The sequence below is a fragment of the Ailuropoda melanoleuca genome, chromosome 5 (genome assembly GCF_002007445.2).
Source record: "Ailuropoda melanoleuca isolate Jingjing chromosome 5, ASM200744v2, whole genome shotgun sequence".
In the NCBI taxonomy this organism is placed as follows: Eukaryota; Metazoa; Chordata; class Mammalia; order Carnivora; family Ursidae; genus Ailuropoda; species Ailuropoda melanoleuca.
This window is the reverse complement of record NC_048222.1, coordinates 79,857,463-79,870,630: the sequence shown is the minus strand read 5'-3', so window position 1 is coordinate 79,870,630 and position 13,168 is coordinate 79,857,463. Positions and strand designations below refer to the sequence as shown.

At 38.3% G+C, this 13,168-nt stretch overlaps 1 protein-coding gene across 10 annotated transcripts in view; it reads right to left on the bottom strand.

Moving 5' to 3' along the window:
- The window catches only part of EXTL3 (exostosin like glycosyltransferase 3), a 134,550-nt gene that overhangs the window by 37,423 nt on the left and 83,959 nt on the right, over positions 1-13,168 (bottom strand). For 9 of the 10 annotated variants that reach the window (XR_004625768.1, XR_004625767.1, XM_019799294.2 and 6 more), the window contains one exon: positions 598-696. The gene's annotated coding sequence lies outside the window, so the exon portion shown is untranslated. Of the gene's footprint in view, positions 1-597; positions 697-8,855; positions 9,052-13,168 lie in introns of those variants that run through there. The other variant, XM_034661349.1, reaches the window with a different exon arrangement.

Here is a 13,168-nt window from a genome sequence, read left to right as displayed (position 1 = left end):
TTTCATTCATTTCCTCCAAAAAGTATTTACCATACTCTTAACATGTCTAAGATACGTTCAGCATAACTGTGGAAGAAGCTAGAATGCAAAATAATCTTTGACCTCATGGAACCTCCTTTAACCAAGACATAAGATGTAAAGGAACAGCAAGGATACTACTACAAGGTAGTATAATGTAGGTAGCCCATCAACAGGTTTCATTTCACAATCTTCTCTCTAGCTTCTATGTTTGGTAGAGATGTAAAATTATTAAAGTTTGGATACAGTCTTCTCTCCTCTAAATAAAAAAATGTTGCCAGTGTTAATAAAAGGCTTGAGTAAGTAGAATAAGAGATAAGGACAACAGAAAACAAAAACTATTGATCACAAAAGAGCTTAAATTTGGTGGATCAAACCATGGATAATTAACAGCTAAGCAAATATCCCAGAGAATGTAAATCAATATTTCTAAAGCATTATCCTTCTAATTCAAATGTTAAAAATCTCTCTGTTTCCAAAACAATACTCTCTGCATCTTACAATCAAATTATAACAAAGAAGTGGAGGAAATAAAGGAATGCATAATCAAGGAATTCAGGTGATTCATTCCCTCCTTACCATATGCTTCCGGATCCTTCCTTTTTCTAACTCATGCAGCATTTTACTTCAGTATATAATTTCTTGAAATAGTGAACTCCAGGTCCAGGGCTTGCTCTCCTGACAAAAAATAGAAAAATGACATGCTCTTAGAAAAATAATCAATACTGGGGCGCCTGGGTGGCTCAGTCAGTTAAGCATCTGCCTTCGGCTCCGGTCATGATCCCAGGGTCCTGAGATCGAGCCCTGTGTCGGGCTCCCTGCTCAGCGGAGAGCCTGCTTCTCCCTCTCCCTCTGCCTGCCACCCTGCCTACTTGTGCTCTCTCTGTCAAATAAATAAATAAAATCTAAAAAAAAAAAAAAAAGAAAGAAAGAAAGAAAAATACTCGATACTAAAGGTGCTATTAAAGAATGTATTTACTGAAGGGGGGAGATGCTGGCGGAGTCGGAGAACCCTAGGCTTGCCTCATAGTCCCATGAACACAACTAGATAACTACCAAATCATCCCAATACCCCAGAAATTGACCTGAAGACTGGCAGAACAAACGCCACAACCAAAGGTAGAAAAGAAACCACACAAAGAAGGTATGAAGTGCAGAGCCACAGTCCGGGAGAAAAATGGATCCTAGCCACTGCAGTGGGCAGGGAGCCACAGTGGTGAGAAAGGGTAAGAGACAGACTAGCACCCACATGTGGAAGACAAATTCCCCTAGCAATGGCTTAGAAAGCAAGAGGGGCCAAATTTCATGAGTTTCTGCAAACAGTGGGGCTTAAAGCTTGGTGTTTTAAAAGTCCACAGGCTTGCCTCAGGGAGAGCCTAGCAGGCATTGGGATTGTTCTTGGAGAGAAGGCAGGGCAAACAGCCAGTGGATATACAGTGTGGAAACATCAATCAGAAGAGCGCCTGGGGCACACAGTGAGGTTATTTGCTCATCTAAAAGGCAGTGTCTGCAGAGTGACCTCTCCAGGAATGAAGGAACTGGCCTGCACCAAAACCCCTGCCCCCACCACTCAGCATGAGCACAGGGTCACCTATGGAACCTGTACACCCCTCCTCACTGCCTAACTCGCTTACACCAAGCCCCACCACCCCTGCTGAGCTCCAGTAGACCCACCCTTCCCAATCAGGCTTGCCTCAATCCCAGCACAGTGGGCCCCCAACCCCTAAAGATTGGCACAACCTCCTGCCCATACCACATCTCCTGACCTGGGAGTTTTGCAGAGCCTCAGTTCAGGCAACAGTGGCAACAGGTCTCATTTCACAAGCAGACCAGAGCACATTTAGTAAAAACTCATCACATTCAGGTCAGGGACCAAACATTGCTCACAACAGGCAAAGACAGCCTCTGCAGGGGCGCCTGGGTGGCTCAGTCGTTAAGCGTCTGCCTTCGGCTCAGGGCGTAATCCCGGAGTCCTGGGATGGAGCCCCGCATCAGGCTCCCTGCTCCACTGGGAGCCTGCTTCTTCCTCTCCCACTCCCCCTGCTTGTGTTCTCTCTCTCACTTAGCTGTCTCTCTCTCTAATAAATAAATAAAATCTTTAAAAAAAAAAAAAAAAGACAGCCTCTGCAGATGACTGGCCTGAAGGATAAAGTAACCAGAACACAACAGCAGAGCCCAGGCAGCACACAATGGAGACACTACCTGAAGTGCCAGGCCCTAGGGAACAGGGGACACTACACTGCAGGGCAGTACTAGACCTCTTCTTCATAAGGCCATTATCCTTAAGAACAGGAGATATAACTGATCTTCCTAACACAGAGAAACATGCACAGAGACAAAAAGAATGAGATGACAGAGGTATGTGTCCTAAAGTAAAGAACAGGACAAGGCCACAGCCAGAAATATAAGTGAAACAGATATAAGTAACATGCTTGATAGAGAATTTAAAGTAATGATCATAAAAATATTCACTGGACTTGAGGAAAGACTGGAAAGCATCAGTGGGGCGATTAACACAGAGATAAAGAATAACAAAGCAGAGATAAAGGGCTCAATAAACGAAATATGAAACACACCTGATGGAATGAACAGCAGGCTGGAAGAAGCAAAGGAACAAATTAATGACATAATAGGCAGAATAATGGGAAGTAATCAAGCTGAACAAAAGAGAGAAAAAAGAACTGTGCAAAATGAGAACAGACTTAGGGAACTTAGTGACCCCATCAAACATAATTACATTTGTATTATAGGAGTCCCAGAAGAAGAAGAAGAGAGAGAGAAAAGGGGGCAGAAAATTTATTTGAAGAAATAAGGGCTGAAAACTTCCCTAATCTGGAGAACGAAAGATATTCAGATCCAGGAAGTACAGAGAACCCCCAACAAAATCAACAGAATCCACCAAGAGATGCTGAATTAAAATGGCAAAGTGTAATGATAAAGTAAAAAAATTTAAAACAGCAAGACAAAAGAAGACAGTTACAAAAGGGAAACACCATAAGGCTTTCATCGGATTTTTCAGCAGAAACTCTGAAAGCCAGAGAGAGTGGCATGATACATTTTAAGTACTAAATGGGAAAAATCTCCAGCCAAGAATACTCTATCCAGCAGGGCTATCATTCAGAATAGAAGGGGAGATAAAGAGTTTCTCAGACAAAAAATAAAGAACATGACCACTAAACCAGCCCTGCTAAAAATACTAAAGAGGATTCTTTGAGTGGGAAGGAAAGACCAAAAGTGACAGTATGAAAGTAGGAAACATAAAAGCAGTAAAAAAAATGAATATTTCTATAAAAATTCAGTTAAGGAACTCACAAAATAAAAGGATGCAAAATATGACACCGTATACCTAAAGTGTAGGGAGGAGAGGAGTAAAGAATTGTTCAAACTTAAATGACCATCAACTTAATATAGACTGACATATGCTGAAGATGTTATATATAAACCTAATGGTAAGGATGCCTGGGTGGCTCAGTTGGTTAAGCATCTGCCTTCAGCTCAGGTCATGATCCCAGGGTCCTGAGATGGAGTCCCGCATCAGCTCCCTGCTAAGCGAGGAGCCTGCTTCTCCCTCTGCCTGCCGTTCCCCCTGCTTGTGCTCTAACAAATAGAGAAATAAAAATCTTTTAAATAAATAAATAAATAAATAAACTTAATGGTAACCACAAATCAAAAACTACTAACAGATATGCAAAGAATAAAGAGAAAGGAATCCAAATATATCACTAAAGAAAACTAGTGAACCATGAAAGAGAAAGAAAAGAAAGGATCAGAGAAAAACTTCACAAACAACCACAAAACAAGGACTAAAATGGCAATAAATGCATATCTATCAATAATTATTTTTTAAAAAGATTTGTTTTAGAGAGAGAGGGAGAGAGTGCGTGAGTGTGCACACAAGCATGCAGGGGGAGGGGCAGAGGGAGAATGAGAAAAATCCTCAAGCCAGCTCCCCACTGTGCATGGAGCCCAATGTGGGGCTGGATCCCAGGACCCTGAGATCACGACCTGAGCTGAAACCAAGAGTTGGACACTTAACCAACTGAGCACCCAAGTGCCCCTATCCATAATTACCTTGACTATAAGTGGACTAAACACTCCAATCAAAAGACATACAGTGACAGAATGAATAAAAAAACAAGACCCACCTATATGCTGCTTATAGGAGACTCATTTGAGACCTAAAGACAACTGCAGACTGAAAGTGAAGGAATGGAGAAACATTTATCATGGAAATGGATATCTATCAAAAGAAAGCTGGAGTAGCAATACCCATGTCAGACAAAACAGATTTTAAAACAAAGACTGTAACAATAGACAAAAAAAAGCCACTATATAATAATAAAGGCAACAATCCAAGAAGAAGAGATAACAATTGTAAATATCTACCCACCCAATATGAGAGGACCGAAATGTATAAAACAGTTAATAAGAGACCAAAAAAACAAAAAAAAAAACCCAAAAACCCCTAATCAATAGTAATACAATAATAGTAGGGAAATTTATTTTTTTTTTAATTTTTCTAAAGTAAGCTCTACACCCAACATGGGGCTTGAACACACAAACCTCAGATCAAGAGTCACATGCTATACCAACTGAGCCAGCCAGGTGCCCCAATAATATTAGGGGACTTTAAAACCCCATTATATCAACTGACAGATCATCCAATCAGAAAATCAACAAGGAAAAAATGGCTTTGAATGACACATTGGAGCAAATGGATTTAACAGATATATTTAGAACATTCTATCCTAAAACAGTACAATACACATTCTTTTCAAGTGTACATGGAACATTCTCCAGAACAGATCACATATTAGGCCAAAAAATAACTCTCAACAAATTCAAAAAGACTGAAATCATACTATGCATCTTTTCTGACCACAACACTAAAAAACTAGAAATTAACCGCAAGAAAAATCTGGAAAGACCACAAATACATGGAGGTTAAATAACATGCTACTAAACAATGAATGGGTCAACCGAGAATGCAAAGAAGAAATCAAAAAGCACATGGAAACAAATGAAAATGAAAACACAAGGGTTCAAAACCCTTGGGATGCAGCAAAAGCAAAAAGGGAGGGAAGTTTACAACAATACAGACCTACCTTAAGAAGAAAAATCTCAATAAACAACCTAACCTTACATCTGAAGGAGCTAGAAAAAGAACAAAACCAAAACCCAGCAGATGGAAGGAAATAATAAAGATCAAAGTATAAATAAATGATTCAGAAACAAACAAACAAAAAACCCAGTAGAACAGAAAAATAAACCAGCAAGTGGTTCTCTGAAAGGATCAACAAAATTCATAAACCTCTAGCCAGACTCATCAAAAAACAAAGAGAGGGATGACTGTGTGGCTCAGCTGGTTAAGCATCTGGCTCTTGATTTTAGCTCAGGTCATGATCTCAGGGTCGTGAGATCGAGCCCTGCATCAGGCTCTGTGTTCAGCATAGAGTCTGCTCTAAATTCTCTCTCCTTCTCTCTCTGCCTCTCCCCCTACTTTCTCTCTCTAAAATAAAATATTTTAAAAAAAGAGAGAAAGGATTCAAATAAAATTACAAATGAAAGAGGAGAAAAACAACCAACACCACAGAAATACAAATAATTGTAAGAGAATGTTACAAAAAACTAATACCAACAAACTGGACAACGTAGAGGAAATGGATATGTTCCTAGAAACATATAACCTACCAAAACTCAATAAGAAACAGAAAATCTGAATAGATCGATTACCAGCAAGAAGATTGAATCAGTAATCAAAAATAAATAAATAAACTCCCAAAGAATGAAAGTCCACGACCAGACAGCTTCACAGGCAAATCTAAACATTTCAAGAGTTAACAAAAAAAGAGAACTATAGGCCAATATCTTTGATGAACGTCAATGCAAAAGTCCTCACAAAATATTAGTAAACAGAATTCAACAATATATTAAAAAATCATTCACCACGATCAAGTAGGACTTAATCCTGGTATGCAAGGGTGGTTTAATATCCACAAATCAATCAACATCATACACCACATCACTAAGAGAAAACACAAAAACCATATGATCAACTCAAAAGATGCAGAAAAAACATCTGACAAAGCACAGCAACTGTTAATGATAAAAGTCCTCAACAAGTAGGTTTAGAGGGAACATACCTCACATAATAAAGGCCATATATGAAAAACCCACAGTGAACATCATATTCAATGGGGAAAAACTAAGGGCTTTTCCCCTAAGGTCAGGAATAAGACAAAGATGTCCACTCTTACCAACAGAGTGATACTCTCTTATCAACAGAGTACTGGAAGTCCTAGCCACAGCAATTAGACAACATAAAAAAATAAAAGGCATCCAAATTGGTAAGGAAGAAGTAAAACTTTCACTATTTGCAGATGACATATTACTCTACAAAGAAAACCCTAAAGACTATACCAAAAAACTAGAAGAACAGATAAATGAATTCAGTAAAGTTGCAGGATATAAAACAAATGCAGAGAAATCTTGCATTTCTATACACCAATCAATGAAGCAGCAGAAAAACAAACTAAGAAAACAGTCCCATTTATCACTGCATCAAAAATAGTAAGATCCTTGGAATAAATCTAATCAAAGAGGTGAAAGACCTGTACTCTGAAAACTATAAACACTGATGAAAGAAACTGAAAATGACACAAAGGAATGGAAAGATATTCTATGCTCATGGATTGGAAGAACAAATACTGCTAAAATATTATACTACCCAGGGGCGCCTGGGTGGCACAGCGGTTGAGCCTCTGCCTTCAGCTCAGGGCGTGATCCCGGCGTTATGGGATCGAGCCCCACATCAGGCTCTTCTGCTATGAGCCTGCTTCTTCCTCTCCCACTCCCCCTGCTTGTGTTCCCTCTCTCGCTGGCTGTCTCTCTCTCTGTCGAATAAATAAAAATAAAATCTTTAAAAAAAATTAAAATATTATACTACCCAAAGCAATCTACACATTTAATGCAATCTCTACTAAAATACCAACAGCTTTTTTCACAGAACTAGACCAAAAAATCCCAAAATTTACATAGAACCATAAAAGACCCTGAATTGCCAAAGTAATTTTGAAAAAGAAAACCAAAGCTGGAGGTATCACAATTCTGGACTTCAATTTATATTATAAAGTTGTGGCAATCCAAACAGTATGGAACTGGCACAAAAACAGACACATAGATCAATGGAACAGAATAGAAAACCCAGAAATGAACCCACAACTGTATGATCAATTAATCTTCAACAAAACAGGAAAGAATATACAATGGGAAGAAGACAATCTCTTGAACACATGGTGTTGGGAAAACTGGACAACAACATGCAAAAGAATGAAACTGGACCACTTTTTTTAAACCATCCACAAAAATAAACTCAAAATGGATTAAAGACCTAATCCAAATGTGAGACCCTGAAACCATAAAAGTCCTAGAAGAGAGCACAGGCAATAAAGTCTCTGACCATCAGCTGTTTCAACATTTTTCTAGATATGTCTCCTGAGGCAAGGGAAACAAAGCAAAAATAAACTATTGGGACTACATCAAAATAAAAATCTACCACACAGCAAGAGAAACAATCAACAAAACTAAAAGGCAACCTATGGAATAGGAGAAGATATCTGCAAATGACATATCTCATATAAGATTAGTATCCAAAATATATAAAAGAACTTACACAAATCAACAACCAATAAACAGACATCCAATTAAAAAATGGGCAGAAGACATGAAGAGACATTTTTCCGAAGAGACATACAGATAACTAACAAACACATGAAAAGATGCTCAACATCACTCACCATCAGGGAAATGCAAATTAAAACTACAATATCACCTTACACCTGTCAGAATGGCTACAATCAAAAACATTAAGAAACAACAAATGTTGACAAGGATGTGGAGAAAAAGGAACCGCTTGCACTGCTGGTGGGAAAACAAACTGGTGCAGCCACTGTAGAAAACAGTATTGGAGGTTCCTCAGAAAGTTAAAAATGGAACTATCCTATGATCCAATAATTATGCTATTGGGTATTTACCAAAAAAATACAAAAATACTGGTTCAAAGTGATACATGCAGCCATACGTTTGTAGCAGCATTATTTACAACAGCCAAATTATGGAAGCAGCCCAAGCGCCCATCAATAGATGAATGTATAAAGAAGATGTGGGATGTGTGTGTGTGTATACATATATACAAATATAATGGAATATTATTTAGCCGTAAAAAAGAATGAAATCTTGACATTTGCAATGACATGGATGGAACCAGAGAGTATAATGCTAGGTGAAATAAGCCAGTCAGAGAAAGTCAAATACCATATACTATATGAGATTTCACTCCGATGTGGAATTTAAGAAACAAAACAAACAAAGGAAAAAGAGAGAGAGAAGCCAAGAAACAGACTCTTAACTATTGAGAACAAACTGATGGTTATCAGTGGGGAGGTAGGGGGTGAAACGGGTGAAATAAGTGATGGGGATTAAGAAGTGCACTCTTTGTGATGAACACGGACTTGCTGAAACACTATTATACACCTAAAACTAATATAACACTTTATGCTAACTAAACTGGAATTAAAATAAAATAAAAATGAATATATTTACTGACAACTATGAAAAGCCTTCCCTTATGTATATAAGGTGACCCCAGAATTTAACGTTCAAACAGAGACACTCTTTTAAGTGCAAAAGGGTGCTATTAATAACTATACTGTAACAAGAGGCATAAATTGATACTTGAAGACAAACTGTCCAGATATAGTTACCTGTTTATGTGCTCTAAGAAAAGGGAATAAACTAAAACACTGAAATGTAAAAAAAATAATAATCATCATCCCTACCTTTTAGAAGTATGTACTGATATTTTTATAGAGAAAACAATTTATCCGGAATTTGCTTAAAAGTAAACAGGATGAGGGGCGCCTGGGTGGCGCAGTCATTAAGCGTCTGCCTTTGAATCAAGGCGTGATCTCAGCGTTCTGGGATCGAGCCCCACATTGGGCTCCTCTGCTGGGAACCTGCTTCTTCCTCTCCCACTCCCCCTGCTTGTGTTTCCTCTCTCGCTGGCTGTCTCTGTCAAATAAATAAATTAAAAAAAAAAAAAAGTAAACAGGATGAGTGAGGGTGGTAAAGAATGTTTGGAAGTACAGATGAAACAAGGTTAACCATGAGCTAACTATGATTGACACTGAATGATGGGGTATATGGTGGCTTATCATACTGTAGTCTGTACTTACATATGTTTGAAATTTCTCATATTTAAAACTTCGAAATATATTATACAGAGTAAAGAAAATGTTTTTTTAAAAGTCATTTGGTGACTGACTATACTAAATCTAACATTGCTAGTGCTACCAATGAACACAGGTGGAAAGTGAAACAAATGTTCTAATGGGAACCAATAATGCAAAAGAATTCCTCCCATCGAGTTCCATTCCTTTTATTGGAATAAAGCAAAACTATCATCAGTGTCCAAGAGCATGAACTTTCTTTCCTAGACAGCTAATTAAATTATTTCAAACACAAAAGAAAAAGAAAACCCTCAGAATCTCTTCTGCCAATCTCTGGAAAATGACAATGAATTTCTTAGGATCTAGAAAAAAATGTCACTGAAAAACTGATAAGGAGCAATCTCCAGAGATTTTTTTTTTATTACAAATACAATATAACCTGCCTTATTCTCTATCATCTGCCCCAGCAGTGAACACATAACTTGTTAGCCTGCCCCTACAATGCATTCTACACACAACAACCAGAATCATCATCTTAAGACACAAATTACAATTTTGGTGGTTCAAGAGGGCAATGTAGGAAGACGTTGAACTCACCTCCTACCAAGGACACACTGAAGCTACACCTACATATAAAGCAACTCCTCCTGAAGAACTGAGGGCTCACTGAACAGCTTCTGCAGAACGAAAATGGAGGGAACATACAGAAAAGGGTAGGAGAGACAGAGACACTACAATGACAGGAATCGCACCCCAAAACACCATCCTGTGGGGGGAAGGGATATTACTGAGGGGCCTGTGCACTGACTCATATACCCCAGAGCACAGCAAAAAAACAGTGATTTCAAGGGCAACTACACCACCAGTGAAAGAAATTCATTTACTAACTCTTGAGCATACACCAAACAGGAAGAAAAACTGCTTGAACTCTATGGGTCAGAGGCACTAGCAAGCCTTTCCACCTTAATAGCATGAACAGGAGTAAGGTACAGGTGCTCTAGCTGGCCTTCTAGGGCCTCCCCAGCACACCCCAGCCTCCCAACCCACACCAGCTCCAGGTGTCCCACCAAGGCAGCTCCTGTGCAACAAGGCACAGGCCCCTTGGCCCATGCCCACTCCAGCTGGCTTTACAAGAAATGTTAAGGAGTCCTTAAGTGGAAAGGAAAAGGCCATAACTAGAAGTAAGAAAATCAACCGTAACTACAATAAATAGTTAAGGAATAAAAAACAGATGTAAAATATGAAGTCAAAAACAAAACAGGGAAGGAAGGTACAAACGTAGTCCTTTTAGAATGCGTTTGAACCTAAGTGACTATCAGCTATGTATACTGGTCAATATATATGAACCTCACAGTAACCACAAACCAAAACCTACAAAAGATACACAAAAAATAAAGACAAAGGAACCCAAACATAACACTGAAGAAAACCATCAAGCCACAAGGGACCAAGAGGAGAAGGAACAGAAAAGAGCTACAAAAACAACCAGAAAACAATTAACAAAATGTCAATAAGTACATATCTATCAATAATTATTTTAATATAAAGAGACTAAATGCTCCAATCAAAAGATAGAGAGTAGCTGAACGAATTAAAAAAAAAAAAAAGACCCATCTATATGCTGCCTGTAAGAAATTCACTGCAGATCTCGAGACACACAAAGGCTGAGAGTAAAGGGACAGAAAAAGATATTCCATGCAAATGGAAATGAAAAGAAAGCTGGAGTAGCAATACTCATATCACACAAAATAGACTTTAAAACAGACTGTAACAAAACACAAAGAAGAGGGGGTGGGGGGGTGGCTCAGTCGGTTAGGAGTCTGCCTTCGGCTCAGGTCATGATCCCAGGGTCCTGGGATGAAGCCCTGAATTGTTGGGCTCCCTGCTCAGCAAGGAGCCTGCTTCTCCCTTTTCTTCTGCCTGCTGCTCCCCCTGCTTCTACATGCTCTCTCTCTCTGACAAATAAATAAATAAAATCTTTTTTAAAAAACACACACACACAAAGAAGGGCATTACATAATGATAAAAGGGTCAATCTGATAAGAGGATATAATATGCATAAATATTTATGCACCTAACATAGGAGCACCTAAATATTAAAAACAAATATTAATGGATATAAAGAGAGAAACTGACATAATACAATAACAGTAGGGAACATCACACTCCCAAGTACATCAATGCATAGATCATCTAGACAGAAAATCCGTAAGTAAACATTGGCCTTGAACGACACATTGGACAGACAGACTTAACAGATACATACAAAACATTTCATCACAAACTGCAGGATACACATTTTTTTTTTCAAGTACAGATGGAACATTCTCCTGGATAGATCACGTGTTCGGCCACAAAACAAGTCTCAGTAAATTCAAGAACACTGAAATCATATCAAGCATTTTTTCCAATTACAACAGTATGAAACTAGAAATTACACTACTGGAAAACACACAAATATGTGCACACTAAATAACATCAATGAAGAAATCAAAGAGAAAATTTAAAAATACCTTAACACAAATGAAAATTGAAACACAACTTTGCAAAATAAATGGGACAAGCAAAAGCAGTTTTAAGAGGAAGTTCATAGAGGGGCGCCTGGGTGGCGCAGTCGTTAAGCGTCTGCCTTCGGCTCAGGGCGTGATCCCAGTGTTCTGAGATCGAGCCCCACATCAGGCTCCTCCGCTAGGGAGCCTGCTTCTTCCTCTCCCACTCCCCCTACTTGTGTTCCCTCTCTCGCTGGCTGTCTCTTTCTCTGTCAAATAAATAAATAAAATCTTTAAAAANCTTTAAAAAAAAAAAAAAAAAAAAAAAAAAGAGGAAGTTCATAGAAATACATGCCTATCTCAAGAAACAAACAAAATCCCAAATAAACAATCTAATTTTACATGTAAAGGAATTAGAAAAGAACAAAACAAGCCCAAAGTTAGTAAAAGTAAAGAAATAATAAAGATCAGAGCAAAAATAATGAAATAGAGGCTAGAAAAACAACAGAAAACATGAATGAACCTAAAAGCTAGTTCTTTGAAAAGATAAACAAAATCAATAAACCTCCAGCCAGACTCATCAAGGAGGGAAAAAGCATCCAAATAAATAAAATCAGAAATGAAAGAGAAGTTACAACTCACACCATAGAAATATAAAGGATCATAAGAAACTTACAATTATATATCAACAAATTGGAAAACATAGGAAAATGGATAAATTCCTGGAAACACAACCTTCCAAGACTGTATAACAAAAAAATAGAAAAATCTGAATTGACCAATTACAAGTAATGAAATTGAATCAGTAATTTTAAAACTCCCAAAAAACATTAGTCCAGAACCAGACGGTTTTACAGGTAAATTCTACAATATATATAAAAGAACAGCTACTACCTAATCTTCTCAAATTATTCCCAAAAACTAAAGGAAAGCTTCTAAACTCATTTTATGATGTCAGTATTAACCTGATACCAAAACCCAGAAAAAGACACAAAAAAAGGAGTAAATTGCAGGCCAATATCCCTAATGAATGCAGACACAAAAATTTTCAACAAGATATTAGCAAACTGGGGACAGAGGTAAGAGATGGTGAAGGACTAGGGGACACTACCTTCATCTGGTTCCTGGAATTCAGCTAGTTATCAAATCATTCTGAACACCTGTAAATTCAACCGGCAACCTGAGAAAAGAATTGCTACAATTCTACAAATAGAAAAGCAATCACTTTTTGCAAGGTGGGAGGTATGGAAAAGTGAATCTGAGGCAATATATCATTGGAAGATCAACTGCAGGGGGAGGGAACCTCTGTAAGCCTGGTACCAGAAAGCAATATAAGCAGCAGAGCGCAAAAACGGAACTTTTAGAAGTCTGCTCTGGCAGGGGATGCCCCTGCCTGAAGAGTGCTCAGGTGGCAAAGTGGGGCAGACTCCCAGG